At 35.1% G+C, this 14,031-nt stretch overlaps 1 long non-coding RNA gene across 3 annotated transcripts in view; it reads left to right on the top strand.

The window, feature by feature from the left end:
- The window catches only part of LOC104001310 (uncharacterized), a 49,579-nt gene that overhangs the window by 22,010 nt on the left and 13,538 nt on the right, over positions 1–14,031 (top strand). The window lies entirely within an intron of this gene.

Below are 14,031 nucleotides of genomic sequence, written 5' to 3'. Positions count from 1 at the left end.
AAGCAATTCTCCTGCCTCAGTCTGCCGAGTAGCTGGGATTACAGGTGCCCGCCACTGCGCCCAGTTAATTTTTTGTATTTTTAGTAGAGATGGGGTTTCACTATGATGGCCAGGCTGGTCTCAAACTCCTGAGCTCATCATCCACCTGCCTCAGCCTCCCGAAGTGCTGGGATGAGCCATCAAGCCCAGCCTGGCATTTTCAATTTTTTTTATATTCTACTTTCCACTGTTTCTGAAAGTTCGTTGGCAGTCTATCTCACTCTTGAAGGAAACATGAGTTTTATACAGTTGCTTTTCAAATTTTCCCTTGTTTTCAACTTCTTAACTACACCAATAATATGTGTGTGTGTTCTTTTATTTCTATTGGGGTACTTTGAAAGCTGTTTGAAGGAGAGGCTTTCTGGGTTTTTAAAAATTATTTTTAATTTTTTAAAGCTGTCTCAAAATGATTGCCCTTCATTCTCTTTTAATATTACTGTTTTTCTCTTTTGTCTTTCCTCTCGAGTTCTAATCACACAAAGTTCAGAACTTTTCATCATGTTGTATTTGACATCTCATGATATTTTCTGTATTTTAAAATTTTCTGTATTCTTTGTGTTTCAACCTCGGTATTTCTTGCTGAACTGTCTTTTAGCTCACTAACATTTGGTTCTGTGATATCTAAATCACTACTAAAACTTATATTACTTTCTTAATATATATTTTTCTTCTAACATTTGCATTTATTTAACAGATTGTTGTTCATCTTGTTCTCTACTTTGCATTCACCTTTTTCGCTACTTTGTAAATGTATTAATTATACTGATATTCAAGTTTTACGTCTGACAACGGAATCTCCTCTGGGTGTTTTACTATTGCTTTTCCTTTTCCTTTATTTTTTCTTCTTTTTGGGAGCTATTTTGTCCTATTTCCTGCCATGACCAATTATTTTTTAAGCTGGATTTTGTAAATTAAATATATATATATACTCAATTTATATATATAAGTTAAATTATATATATATTCAATTTATATATATAAATTAAATTTTATTTTATCTATATCTATATCTGTATCTAATCTTTATATATACACACACACACACACACACACACACACACACGTGATATTATCTTCTTCCAAAGAGAATTTAATGTAATTCCAGAAAGCTGCTAGAGTCTGGCCAGATCATCTTCATATAGCCTATTGTGCAATTCAGGTTTAGTGATTCCTGCTCTAATTCTACTCTGCCTTTACTTTTAAACGTGACCCTTATTTTTTATGATATTGCTCTTATTGTTAAGATTAGCTCTTTAAGATCCTCAACTGAGGTTTTTTTCCTGAGGCCCTTCTTTTTTTGTGGGATGGGGCCTCTAAAATTGTTTTCCCAGCACTGTGAACTGGACAAATCCTTTGCCTGTACTTCACAGTGCCTCACGCCAAGCATGTGCATTTTACAAGTTGGCAAATGCTCCAAGGAAAATTGCATGTAATATTTGATGCTACTCCTCTGAATGTCCTCTCCCCCGTACCTTTTTCCCTTAAATCGTGGTTGCCCCCAGTTCCTGAAGTCTGATTTTGCTCTCTCTATCCAATGATATTGGTCACAACTCAAGGCTATTACTTTCTCTTCAGGCTCCATCATTATCACTGAGAAACTGTAAATAAATAGGGAGAAATTATAGAGGCAAATTTGGGGTTGAGCTCAATGCAATTTCCTCTTCTATAGGTCTAGTCCCCACAATTCTCGGCTGTCGTGATTGTTTTCTGTGGGAACCAAATAGCTGCTTTGTTTTGTTTCTGTTTTCTATCCAGGTTTTACACTTACTTTCTCCAAGGATTTCTTTGATACATCTACTCCCTCATAGACGGAAACAAAACTTGCAACTCAGATTTTAAAGACATAAACTGTAACAGCATTTGCTTCCAATTTAATATCTTACTACTCTTGATCTATTTGCTCATTGTGTGTCTTGTTATCAAAATGCCAAAATGCAGAGATATTGTGAGAAATATTAAAATGCTCACATTTTGTCCTCTTGTTCTAATGACATACTAGAGCAATTTTTTCATATTGGATGACCTCTGAAGAGAGTGGCTGAGCTATTATTGCCCAATGAAGAAAGGTTAAAAGGAAAAGCCACAAGCAAAACTGTAGTAACTGGAGGAAAATTGCTAGCGTAATTCCTAGTTTGACTGTGATATGAAAAGGGGAGCCTTTATATCCGCCTGTGCAGGCATAAGATTCATTCTAGAGCCCATTCTCACAGCATGACATTTAGCATAAACTATTTTTAATGACTTGAAATAAAAGATGAATACAATTATTGTACCAGAAAGTTTAGCAATTAGAGAAGTTATTTTATTTTTTTTCATAGTCCCCACAGACCCACTGCCTTATGAATTAATATACTATTCTTTACTGCAAGAGGAACAGAAGTGGTTTTTTTTTTCAATGTTTAATTGCTTAATGATGGATTTTCTTCATCTTTGTTGCCCCATGAAAGTTTTGGGGGCATCTGGTATATATCCCCATCAGAATTGAATGACCCTAGGCAGAGATCAGCAAATTTATCTAAGCCTGTGAAAAACAGAAATGGTTTATATTTTGGAGAGTAATAAGGATGGATCAGTAGACCATGTATTGTTCAAGAATAGGGTTGAAAGGGCCAAATCAAGTAAGGAGGGGGTGCAAGTTAGAGAACACTCTCCAGATAATGCCAAAATAGAGAAATAGAATTGCCCTGAAAAGAAAGTCAGAATCAGGAGGAAATCATGACTGCATTAAAAAAAGAAAAAGACAAAAGAAAACAGGAGGATGAGAGACAATGTTAAAAGCTTGGAGAGTTAAGCAGGGTAGGTGAGGAAGAAGCCACAGACTCTGTACAAAAGCCTTCAGCTGCATTCATAAACAATCCATATTTATGGGGGCATGGCTGCTCCACAGTGCTCTGTTGAGGGCCATGGAGGCAGGAATAAATGTGTAAGGGGCCAGGCTGAATGTCAGTGCTCACCCTGGCATTGTTACCAGAGGAAGAGATCCGAGTTACCCTGAGTTACCTGTGGTGTATCTATAGCAAATTCAGTCCTTGCCTCCCCAGAAGAAATAATTCGACTGGAGGGCATAAAGCAGAATAAGAGACCAAGGCAAGTTTCAGAGCAAGAGTGGACGTTTATTTAAAAAGGCTTTAGAAAAGGAAAGAAAGGAAAATTTGCTTGGAAGAGACCAAGCAGGAACCTGAAGTTCCAAGGGAGAAAAGACAGCAAAAAGAAAGGGCTTTTAACCTTGATCCTATGACTTTATGAGCTCCCCTCTTTCCTATGATTCTTCCCGTAGGGTGTGCCACCGCATGCGCAGACCCCTCCTTACCCTTGGGAAGTGAGTACGCTCAGTGTGTTTAGGAAGTTGTACACATGCCCATCTGAGGCTTTTTTCCTTTTTCTGTTGGAGTGTACCCGGAAGATTGTACTTCACCATTTTTGTTTCTTAATGTGCATATCCAGGGAGTTGCTTTCTCCCTGGGATCTGCATTTAGTTAACACTTTAATGTTAACAGATGTGGAACATCAGGAAATTGCCTCTGCCTGGAGCCAGCTGCCAATTTATCACTTTTAGAGGGGCAATGCAGTAATTGCCGAATCATTGCCAGACATTTCTAGTGGGTGGGGGACAGCCCTCTCCTGCCCTGCTCATGCCTAACTACCTGTAACAGCATCATGGAAGACCTATCTTATACCCTAACTTCATGGAAATCTGTCTGGCCTGGATGTTTGTATGCTGTTTACACACATCTATGACCCATTTAGCGGATGTTAGTTTTGTGTACTGGCACATTTCTCCTATAGAAAAGCTAGACTTCCTAGACTACCTACTATGTATCCCCTTTCCTAATTTTCTGTCTCTCCTCATACAACCTTCCTACTTTCTTCCTCAACTGCTCTCTTTCCTTCTTCCTTCTCCCTCTATCTTTTTCTTTCTTTTTATCTTTCTTTTGCATGCTCCATATGCCCACTTCTCAAAATCACCAGTTTATTTAAGGAAGGGGAAAGAGCCAAGAGTCAAACTAGGAATCGTGTTAGAAAAGTGGGATGGAAGGAAAATTCAAGATCATTTATTTCAATATCCTACCATACATACGGACCCTCTCTGAAACTAAAACATTTTCACATAGCTTTTATTGGAACATCTAGACATGAGAACCTCACTACTTCAGAGTCAGCTTGTTCTATTCATGGTGGGTTACAGTTGGTAGAAAAATTTCTTCGTGTGAGCTGAAATCTGTCACTCTCTAAATTTAGGCTAGTTAGCCCTATTGACTCAAGTTTATTTCTAATATATATTTTGTGGTATAGTATGGAAAGTTTGTCTTCTTCGAATTAGTTTTACTTGTCTATCAGTCATAAGTTTCCAAAACAAGCATTTTCTTTAACATTCTTACTGGAACCATTAGTTATTGCCCTTGAAAAATCAATGGGAATTTTGGTGCTGGAAGATTGAGTGGACTTAGACCTATAAAAATAAACTGAAATCTGTACCTAACAGAAAGTTTGGTTAACACTTAGGCATAGCCATTTCAGATAACAAAAGATAATATACATTCATTAGTAATATCTCCCAGGTACCTGTCTGATTTTGGGCTCCCTTTTGTAATTGATTCTGGGCTTGCACCTAGTGCCTTGCAGTTTTACAGAGTTTTTAGAGGAGCACCACATTGATTCTTTTTTCCAACCTGAAAAGCTATGAAACATGCAATCGATCAAATTGAAAAGATAAAGAGAACCCTTGAAAACAGTAATTGCTTATCAAATATAAAGATGTCATTGTTGCTGTAATAGTTTCCAAACTCAAGAATCAGAGAGAAGATAGACTTTAATTTCCTTAGGGCTTTCACTACCCGTTAATGGAAGGTCAAATCTGTAATAGGTAGTGCCTCTGACTCATAGTCATAAGACTTCAGTATAAAGATAGGTTTTGCCATTGCATTAATCTATAACTTTGGACCAGTAACTTGACTCTTAAAACTCAATTTTCTTATCTAAAAAATAGTACTAATAACAAATAAGTAATATATGTAGAATATATATATATATAAAATCAGTAAAGGATTATATTGACTTTAGATAATATTTTTCTCCACTAGACTGTAAGCTTTTGAGGATAGAACTTTATATAACTTTTCTTTGTATCTCAGAGGACAACAGTCCTAAAACATAGAAGTAATTATTATTAAAATATTTATTATAAGTAATTATAAGTATTTAGCAAGTACTCACTAAAAGCTCATTGAAAAAAATGATAACTGCAATATTTTCTTTCACTCCTTATTTTGTGGGTAAGCAAGTTTCAGTAGGAGATAAAATAAATTATTTTGGGTCAAGTATTAGCACAAGGCTTGGAGATTTTTATTTGTGTTAACAAGATTATAAATCACCTTACATGAGGTAATGTCAGATACCTATTTAAAAATATATCATCTTAAATGGATATTTCTTCAAGTAAAGTAGATTCTCCCTGAGTTTCCACAATATTAAGGAAAAGAGAAAATGTTCAACCAGTATTTGTTGAATAAATGAAAATATGCCTAGGATCCTCAAACCAAGAAAACATCAAATATCTCCTTTAATTTTAATGAAGTTATTTTTAAAGTTTATTGTTAGTCTATGGATTTCAAAAAAAAAAAACAATTAGAGTGGATGTCTCATATAGCTGAACAATATGTTCTGTGGATCATCAGATTTTTGAGATGTTGAAATCTGATACAGGTCTTTGACATGGCTACCACAAGACACTTAAATATTTTACAGAAAAAAAAACTAAGGATTTAGTCATCATTAACAAAACAAATATATCTAATACAAATGTAATGTCAACCTGCTTCTCTCTAAAATGAACTGCTGTACATATAAATGTAGAAACTGTCTCTTTAAACTTTTACCTCGGAGCTACTTGAGATGTAAAAAATTACTCAGTAAACAGAATCACTTTCAGAACAGTTGTTTTCAGCCTGATAAAATATGTTCATTCATCAACAAAATGTCTTCCTTTGTAAGTCACCAATTCCTAGAGTCATTGCCTATTCTGTTTCACAGTAAGACACGGAAATATGTTCACAGAAGGCTATTGTTACTGCAACCTCCTGCAGATGTCTGTAATTAGGGTTAAATGGGTGACCCACGCTTACTTGGAAGTAGAAAATAATTTAAGAAGGAGGTAGCATTTGAATTGAGAATTAAAGGAAGGATCAAATGTAGGCACCCAGAATAGGGACAAGGCATTTAGGCAGTGGGGAAAGCATGAATAAAAACTTGGAAAAGAAAAATTCATTATGAATAGAAAACAGGGAATATGAGATGGAAACTTAGGGGAAATTAGATAAGAAGATAGGGTGGGGTAAAGTTATGGAAGACCATGAATATCCAGCCAAGAAACATGAACACACAGTTACTTGGGCAGTGAAATGTCGTTGAAGTACAACATTTAAAATGTCCGAAGTAGAATTTAAAATTTCTACAACGTGATTACAAGAATTTTCCTAGTGCTGAATATAGTCATTTTCTAAGCCAGATGTTTCTTTTTTAAAATTAGTATTGTTTTTAAAAATTCAGATAACCAGTATGACTATTAACAGCATTTTATCTCTTTAATTTTAAATATGTGGATAAATGTTCATGCATATGTAAAATATTTCAGATAAAAAAGGGTATAAAGTCAGATACCTGCCTATGATTATTATTAGGAAACACTTGCCTAGTTATACAATGTGTCACATTCATTGAGCTTTCAGAGTTTTAGAGATGATCACACATCCAAGCCAATTGTCTTGTTTTAAGTAATATTTTGCTTATGATCTAACACACAATTGACACTTATATAACATGCAGTTCAACAAGCATCCCTTTTTAGTATCCAAATTTAATTTGAAGATGTCATTTGTCTCTGAACATTCTTTGGAAACACAATGTCTATTCATTTTCATTAGCATGTTGTTACATATAATTTGAGCTCTCCTTTACAGCTTATAATTTCCTTCTTTTCTTATGAATCTCTCTTCCTTTAAGGATACAAAATTGTTTTGTTTCCCATATTATCTGTCTCATAGAAAAGTGACTGAAATCACTTCTTGTCAACTCATACATGCAATTTACTCAGTAACAGTCAAACTATTCTTGAGCGCAGACATAGCCAGTGTCAGCATTTTTCCCAACTTGCATATTTTTGCTTCAAGGTACGTGTTCTGTCTCCTGGTCCTAAATTGGGATAACTGTTATGACGGCATTTTCCACTATACTAATTAGAACATTCCAATGGTGATACAGGGTAGGAGTTAAATCTTAGTAGTGGCACAAAACAGCACTCAGTCCCTTAAAGTACCAGTTTCTCTTTTCTGAACATTTATCTCCTGGAAAGCATTTATTTTGTTTATTACCTTAGAATTAGAATTTGGGTTTTTATTGTAAGAAATTTTCATTGCTTGATGGTGCAATGTCCAATGAAGAATGGAGGAAAGCCTTCTAAAAGTATGCAGACAGTATGTGCTTTCTGAAACAGAACTGAAGAAAATGCTGTTGTTGCCATGCTGCTATCACAATATGCCACCTGTCAGGAGCATTATGATGGTCTTTACTGGCAGCATTGGGGCAGAGTGAGACAGCAGAATAGAAGAAATGCAGACCAGACTGTCATGAAAACAGTCCTAACCTCAAATCTGTTTGCTCAGGATGTTTGTGTACTTGGGCTATTTCCTTCCTTAATTCCAGTTTTTAATCTCTAAAATTAGATTTATAAAATCTGGCCCCCCAACTTGACAGACTTCTATCAGATCAAACTGCTTAAAACTTGTAAAATGCAATTCAACTGCATAGCATTGTTATTCCATATTCCTGTATGTACTCTTAAAATGGCTGAGAAAGAGGCTGAAATTGGCTTCCACACATAAGAAGGCAATTTAAGAAAAGGCTGCAAGTAAATAGTAGTAAGGGGTCTATTTTCATCTCAGAGACTTCAATTAAATTGGATTCTTGACTTACAATACAACAAACATGCTTCCATCTTGCCCTTATCATTCTTCAAATATCTAGAAAGCAACTTTTTTTATATTTCACAATCAAACTTAAATCCATATTACCTGGTAGCATAGTGTAATGAAAATGACCATGGATTTTATGTGAGTTTTATCATAGGTATAAAATATAGGGATTTGGCTCAATAAATGATTTTTATAAGCATCATAACTAATAGTGAGATGTTAGCATGTACTAGAAAGATCACTCATCTTGGGGTCAGAGGTTATGGAGCTAGCTTTTTCATTGCAGAGTAATGTAATGAGCCATTATGTGTTACTTAAAATTCTTTGGTTCTTCCTGTTCTTATCCATAAAATGAAGATAGGCCGGGTGTGGTGGATCATGCCTGTAATCCCAACACTTTGGGAGGCCGAGGTGAATGAATCACATGAGGCCAAGAGTTTGAGACCAGATTGGCCAACATGGTAAATGGTAAAACTCCATCTCTACTAAAAAAATCCAAAAACTTAGCCAGGCATGGTGGTACATGCCTGTAATCCCAGCTACAAGGGAGGCTGAGGCATGACAATCGCTTGAACCCAGGAATATATGTATATATATGTATATACACACACACACATATACATATATGTTATATATATGTTTTATATATAATATATATTATATATAATTTATATATAATATATATTATATATAATTTATATATAAAACAAAATGAAGATAAAAACTAATACATAGTAAGACTATTAAATATACAAAGTGATAAACTATGTGTAGGTATTTTCAATTCGTAATAATGCATGCAAATATCAAATTATAGCAGTGGTAGTGTCTATAATAGAAAAGGAAGGAAAGGTAATAATTATTAAGACTTCAGGGTGTCACTAGCTCCACCTATTGTGGAAGGGAATGTAACTAAACCTCTTCCAATGGCACCTGAAAACAAGAGCCTTTCATTCATTTATAGATCTTATAAGAAAGAATGAAAAACCTAATCAAAGGAAAGCTGTCTTAGTCTGTTTGCACTGCTTTAACAAACTACTACAAGGGTAGCTTGTAAACAACAGAAATTTATTTCTCACTTTTCTGGAGTCTGGGAAGTCTAAGATCAAAGCATTGGGAGATTCAGTGTCTGGTAAGTGCCCATTTCCTGGTTCATAGATGGCCATCTTCTCTCTGTAACCTCACATAGCAGAGGAAGCCAGGGATACTCTGACACCTCTTTTATAAGGGCACTAATCCCATGCATGAGGGCTCCATCCTCGTGACCTAATCACCTCCCAAAGGCTACACCTCTAAAGACCCTCACATTTGGGATTAGGTTTTAATATACAAATTTTGGTGGACACAAGCATTCAGGGACTAGCACAGGTCAAAGTGAGAACACTATCCATATTGGCCAGAGGTTGAAGTTACCTGGAACTCTTTTGTTCTCACTCCCTAATCCTGGATTGAAAAGATTTCACCAATTCTTTTGTATAACATTAAAACAAATTTAGTACAAATAGCTTTTATCTTATAAAAAAATTTAACTGAGACACAGAAAGTTACCCAGAATTAAGGTTCAATATAATGTAACATATTTTGATATACTAGTCTAGGTTAAAAATGTAACTACATCAAAAGAAATAAATACAGAAACTGAAATTGAGCTGCTTTGTAATAAGTAATTAGAGTATCTAAATAAATTAGGCAAAAATGAATTGACATAAAACATCTATTGGTAATTCAACTTGTAGAAAATTGGCATATGGTTTTACATAGGTATTTAATTATATTCTATATTTAGCACTTTGATGTACATCTTTATTTCTTTATGCTGTATTTGTATTTGATATTGATATGAAAATTATTTTGCTTCTCAATAAAACTTGATGAGCATTAAAGACATCCATTTATAGTAATATAGGCTTCAAAGACAAACATCTGTTTGGAATTTTTTTAAATTGCTCGATATACATTTACCAAAGAGCAAAGATCCAGATATTTTTAAATGTCCAGATATACTGGATGATAAATCTCTGGGTGATTAATAGGTTACCACTGATTAACATTAATTCATATGCCTAAATGTCCTGAAGCCAAGCTCTTTAGTATCCTTGAAATAATTGCAAGGGGGACAGAATAAAAAATGTAGACAGCTGAATCATTTTCCTTTTCTGAATGGTTAATGTATTCCTGTGATTAAATATACCAATTAACACACCCTTAAATAATATCTATCATGGATAAATATCACAGAAAATATATATTTAGCCAAATATACATCCATTTAACAAACTTCTGTTGGAGAAAACATAAAACTCTTAGAAACTTCAACAACAACAAAGATTTGAGTAAATTTGTATTAGTGAAAGCTCAGAAAATCAGAAATTATTTATGAATTACATGGAAGACATACATTGGTTTACTAATTGGTCATCAAAAACAACTGCAGTGGTGGTAAGACAACTTCCCTAGTTAAAATTACAGAAAACTTCCCTGGTTAAAATTACAGAAAACTTCCCTGGTTAAAATTACTGATGTGGGGATCAACACATTTCTTGACTGACAGTTTCTTTGGATTGGTATGTATACAATACCAGAGTAATTTTTTGAAAAATGAACACATTGCAAACATTTGCTTACGTGGTGATCATAAAGTTAAAGATTTTGACATACTTCTACCCATTTAATATTTTGACTGATATATTCACTCAGAAATCTAAAATAATATAGATTAAAAATTGAAAATAAAGGCTAATAACAGGAGTAGAATAAAAAGAAAGTATAATATCTCAGTTGTGTTGCTGAATTCAGTTTTTTCATTTTTTTTAAGATGCTACCAATTAGAGTCTAGATATTTGTAGATATTCATTTTGGCTGAATCAATTCATATCTCTCAATAAGCTAAATTTGACTAAAAAAATTCTATGTGAATTATCTTTGCCATATCACCAATAATGGGCCCCAAGGCATTGTCAGTATTCTAATTATTGCTAGTTTACCTTTCTCTACAACGAAGGAGATGAAGAAGGAAGTTCTGCAGAACTACGCAAAATCACATGGCAACTTCATTCCATTATCATCCAATCAAGCTATTGATTAATAAAGGTCAATGTGTGGGGTGAAATAATCTAAACAACCAACTGGGGCTTTTGGTTGCAAGCAATAGAAAATAAATCTCGATGATTTAAGCAGTCAACAGGAAGGTAAGAGAATTATACTCAGAAAATAGTAAGAAAATGGGAGTTAAAGTCACAGCACAGATTCAGCCCACTGAGACCATCACTGCTGCCATGGTTGAATTTTACAAGCCAGAGATGCAGTGCCATGGCCGCAAGCTCTGAATCCCAGGTGTGTTCTCTGCCACTCCGTTGAAAAGACATTCCTTCCTTTGAGACATATAAACCTAGTTAAAATGCAGGGTAAGCCTACTGGATTGGTGAAGCCATTTGCCCAATCCATTTCTTTATTTCTTTTTTGGGTGGAAGAGGAGGGGGTTATGAACAACGCAGATTTATTTCCCACAGCTCTGGAGGCTGGGAAGTCCAAGATCAAGGCAATAACAGATTGGATATGTGGTGAGAACCTGCTTCCTGGTTCATAGATAGCTGTCTTCTCTCTGTGTTCTCAGAGGGGAGAAGGGGTGAGGGAGCTCCCTGGGGTCTCTTTCATAAAGACACTGATCCCATTCAGAAGCACTTCACTCTCACGATTGATCACTTCCTAAAGGCCCCACCTTCAAATACCATCACCTGGGGGAATAGGTTTCAACCCATGAATTTTGGGGGACACAAATATTCAGTCCATAGCAGTGAGTGAAGTCCTTTTTTCTGATATTTTGAAATTGTATTGCTTTACTGAACATATCCAGTGAGAAAAGTGAAGGATTTAATAATAATAATAGAATCAAAATAATACATTCTGGAACCTAACGTGTTCTTATTTTTCAGTGGACTCTAATATTTTATTTTCTTCTTTTGTTAACTTTTATTTTAGGTTTGGGAGTACATGTGCAGGTTTGTTACATAAGTAAACTTGTGTCAGAGGGGTTTGTTGTATAGATTATTTCATCACCCAAGTATTAAGCCTCATATCCAATGGTTATTTTTTATACTCCTCTCCCTCCTCCCACCCTCTACCCTCAAGTAGACCCCAGTGTGTGTTGTTCCCTTCTTTGTGTTCAGGAGTTCTTATCATTTATCTTCCACCTATAACTGTGAATATGCAGTATTTGGTTTTCTCTTCCTGTGTTAGTTCGTCAAGGATAATGGCCTCCAGCTCCATCCATGTTCCTGGATGGAAGACATGATCTCATTCTTTTTTGTGGCTGCATAGTGTTCCATAGTGTATATGTACCACATTTTCTTTATGGAATCTGTCACTGGTGAGTATTTAGGTGGATTTAATGTCTTTTATGTTGTGGATAGTTCTGCAATGAACATTTCTGTGTATTTGTCTTTATGGTAGAATGATTTAAATTCCTCTGGATATATACTGACTAATGGGATTGCTGGATTGAATGGTAGCTCTGCTTTTAGCTTTTTGAGGAATCACCATAATGCTCTCCACAACGGTTGAACTAATTTACACTCCTACCAACAGTATATAAGCATTCCTTTTTCTTGGCATCAGTTATTTCTTGACTTTTTCTATAGCCATTCTGACCTGTGTGAGATGGTATCTCTTTGTAGTTTGATTTGCGTTTCCCTAATGATCAGTGATATTGAGCTTTTTTTCATATGCTTGTTGGCTCCATGTATGTCTTCTTTTGAAAAGTGTCTTTTCATGGCCTTTGCACACTTTTTAATGAGGTTGTTTGTTTTTTCCCTTGTAAATTTGTTTAAGTTCCATATAGATGCTGAATTTTAGAACTTTGTCAGATGCATAGTTTGCAAATATGTTCTCTCAGGTTTTAGTTTGTCTGTTTACTCTGTTGAGAGTTTCTTTTGTTGTGCAGAAGCTCTTTAGTTTAATTAGATCCCATTTGTCAATTTTTGCTTTTGTTGCAATTGCCTTTGGTATCTATGTCATGAAATCTCTGCTCGTTTCTATGTCCAGGATGGTAGTGCCTAGGTTGTCTTCCAGGGTTTTTACACTTTGGGGTTTTACATTCAAGTCTTTAATCCATCTTGAGTTTATTTTTGTATATGGTATAAGGAAGTAGTCCAACTTCAATCCTCTGCATATGGCCAGGCAGTTATACCCTCACCATTTTTTGAATAGGCAGTCTTTTTCCCACTGCTTGTTTTTGTCAGCTTAGTTGAAGATCAGATGGTCGTAGGTGTGTGGCCTTATTTCTGGGCTCTCTATTATGTTCCATTGGTTTATATGTCTGTTTTTGTGCCAGTGTCATGCTGTTTGGGTTACTGTAGCTGTGTAGTATAGTTTCAATTTGGGTAACGTGATGCCTCCAGCTTTGTTTTTTATTTATTTATTTTGCTTATTAATTATTAACTGTGCCCAACCCATTTCTTCATGGTTGATTCAGAAAAGGAGTATCTAGCTTTTCAGTGTCCATGGTGAGAGGCAGCCCCTGCTGAGCATTAAGACTCACATAAAATGTGGGGAATGTTCCAATATGAGAAGGATATTCATTTGTTGGTCAGATAAACAGACAAAAGACAAATACTCACTAAACTGCATTTAGATAAAATTGGGAAGACAGAATAGATGACAGTGGTTAATGACATAGGTTTTGGCACTGGATTGATCTAAGTGTGAATTTTGGATCTCCTACTTTCTAAATATATAACCTCCAACATATTTCCTATCCTTTCTGAGCATCTGCTAGTTAAAATTTCCATAAGAGTAAAACTGTATCTGCCTTATTCACTATGGTATTTCAAGCAGCTAGAACAATGTCTGGCAAGGAACAAAAGCTCTAAAATAGTTATTGAATGAATGACAAGGCCAAATCCCACTATTACACATGATGACAGCAGCATGTAACATGACTCCTAAACACTTAAATATTTTATTTGTTTTTATGATTATCCAACTGAAGTATTTCCCCATCAACAGACTAAGCTCTATGGAGTCAGGG

Source organism: Pan troglodytes, chromosome 9 (assembly GCF_028858775.2).
Source record: "Pan troglodytes isolate AG18354 chromosome 9, NHGRI_mPanTro3-v2.0_pri, whole genome shotgun sequence".
Taxonomy (NCBI): Eukaryota; Metazoa; Chordata; class Mammalia; order Primates; family Hominidae; genus Pan; species Pan troglodytes.
The sequence above is the reverse complement of the archived record's forward strand: the minus strand, read 5'-3'. Positions and strand labels throughout refer to the sequence as shown.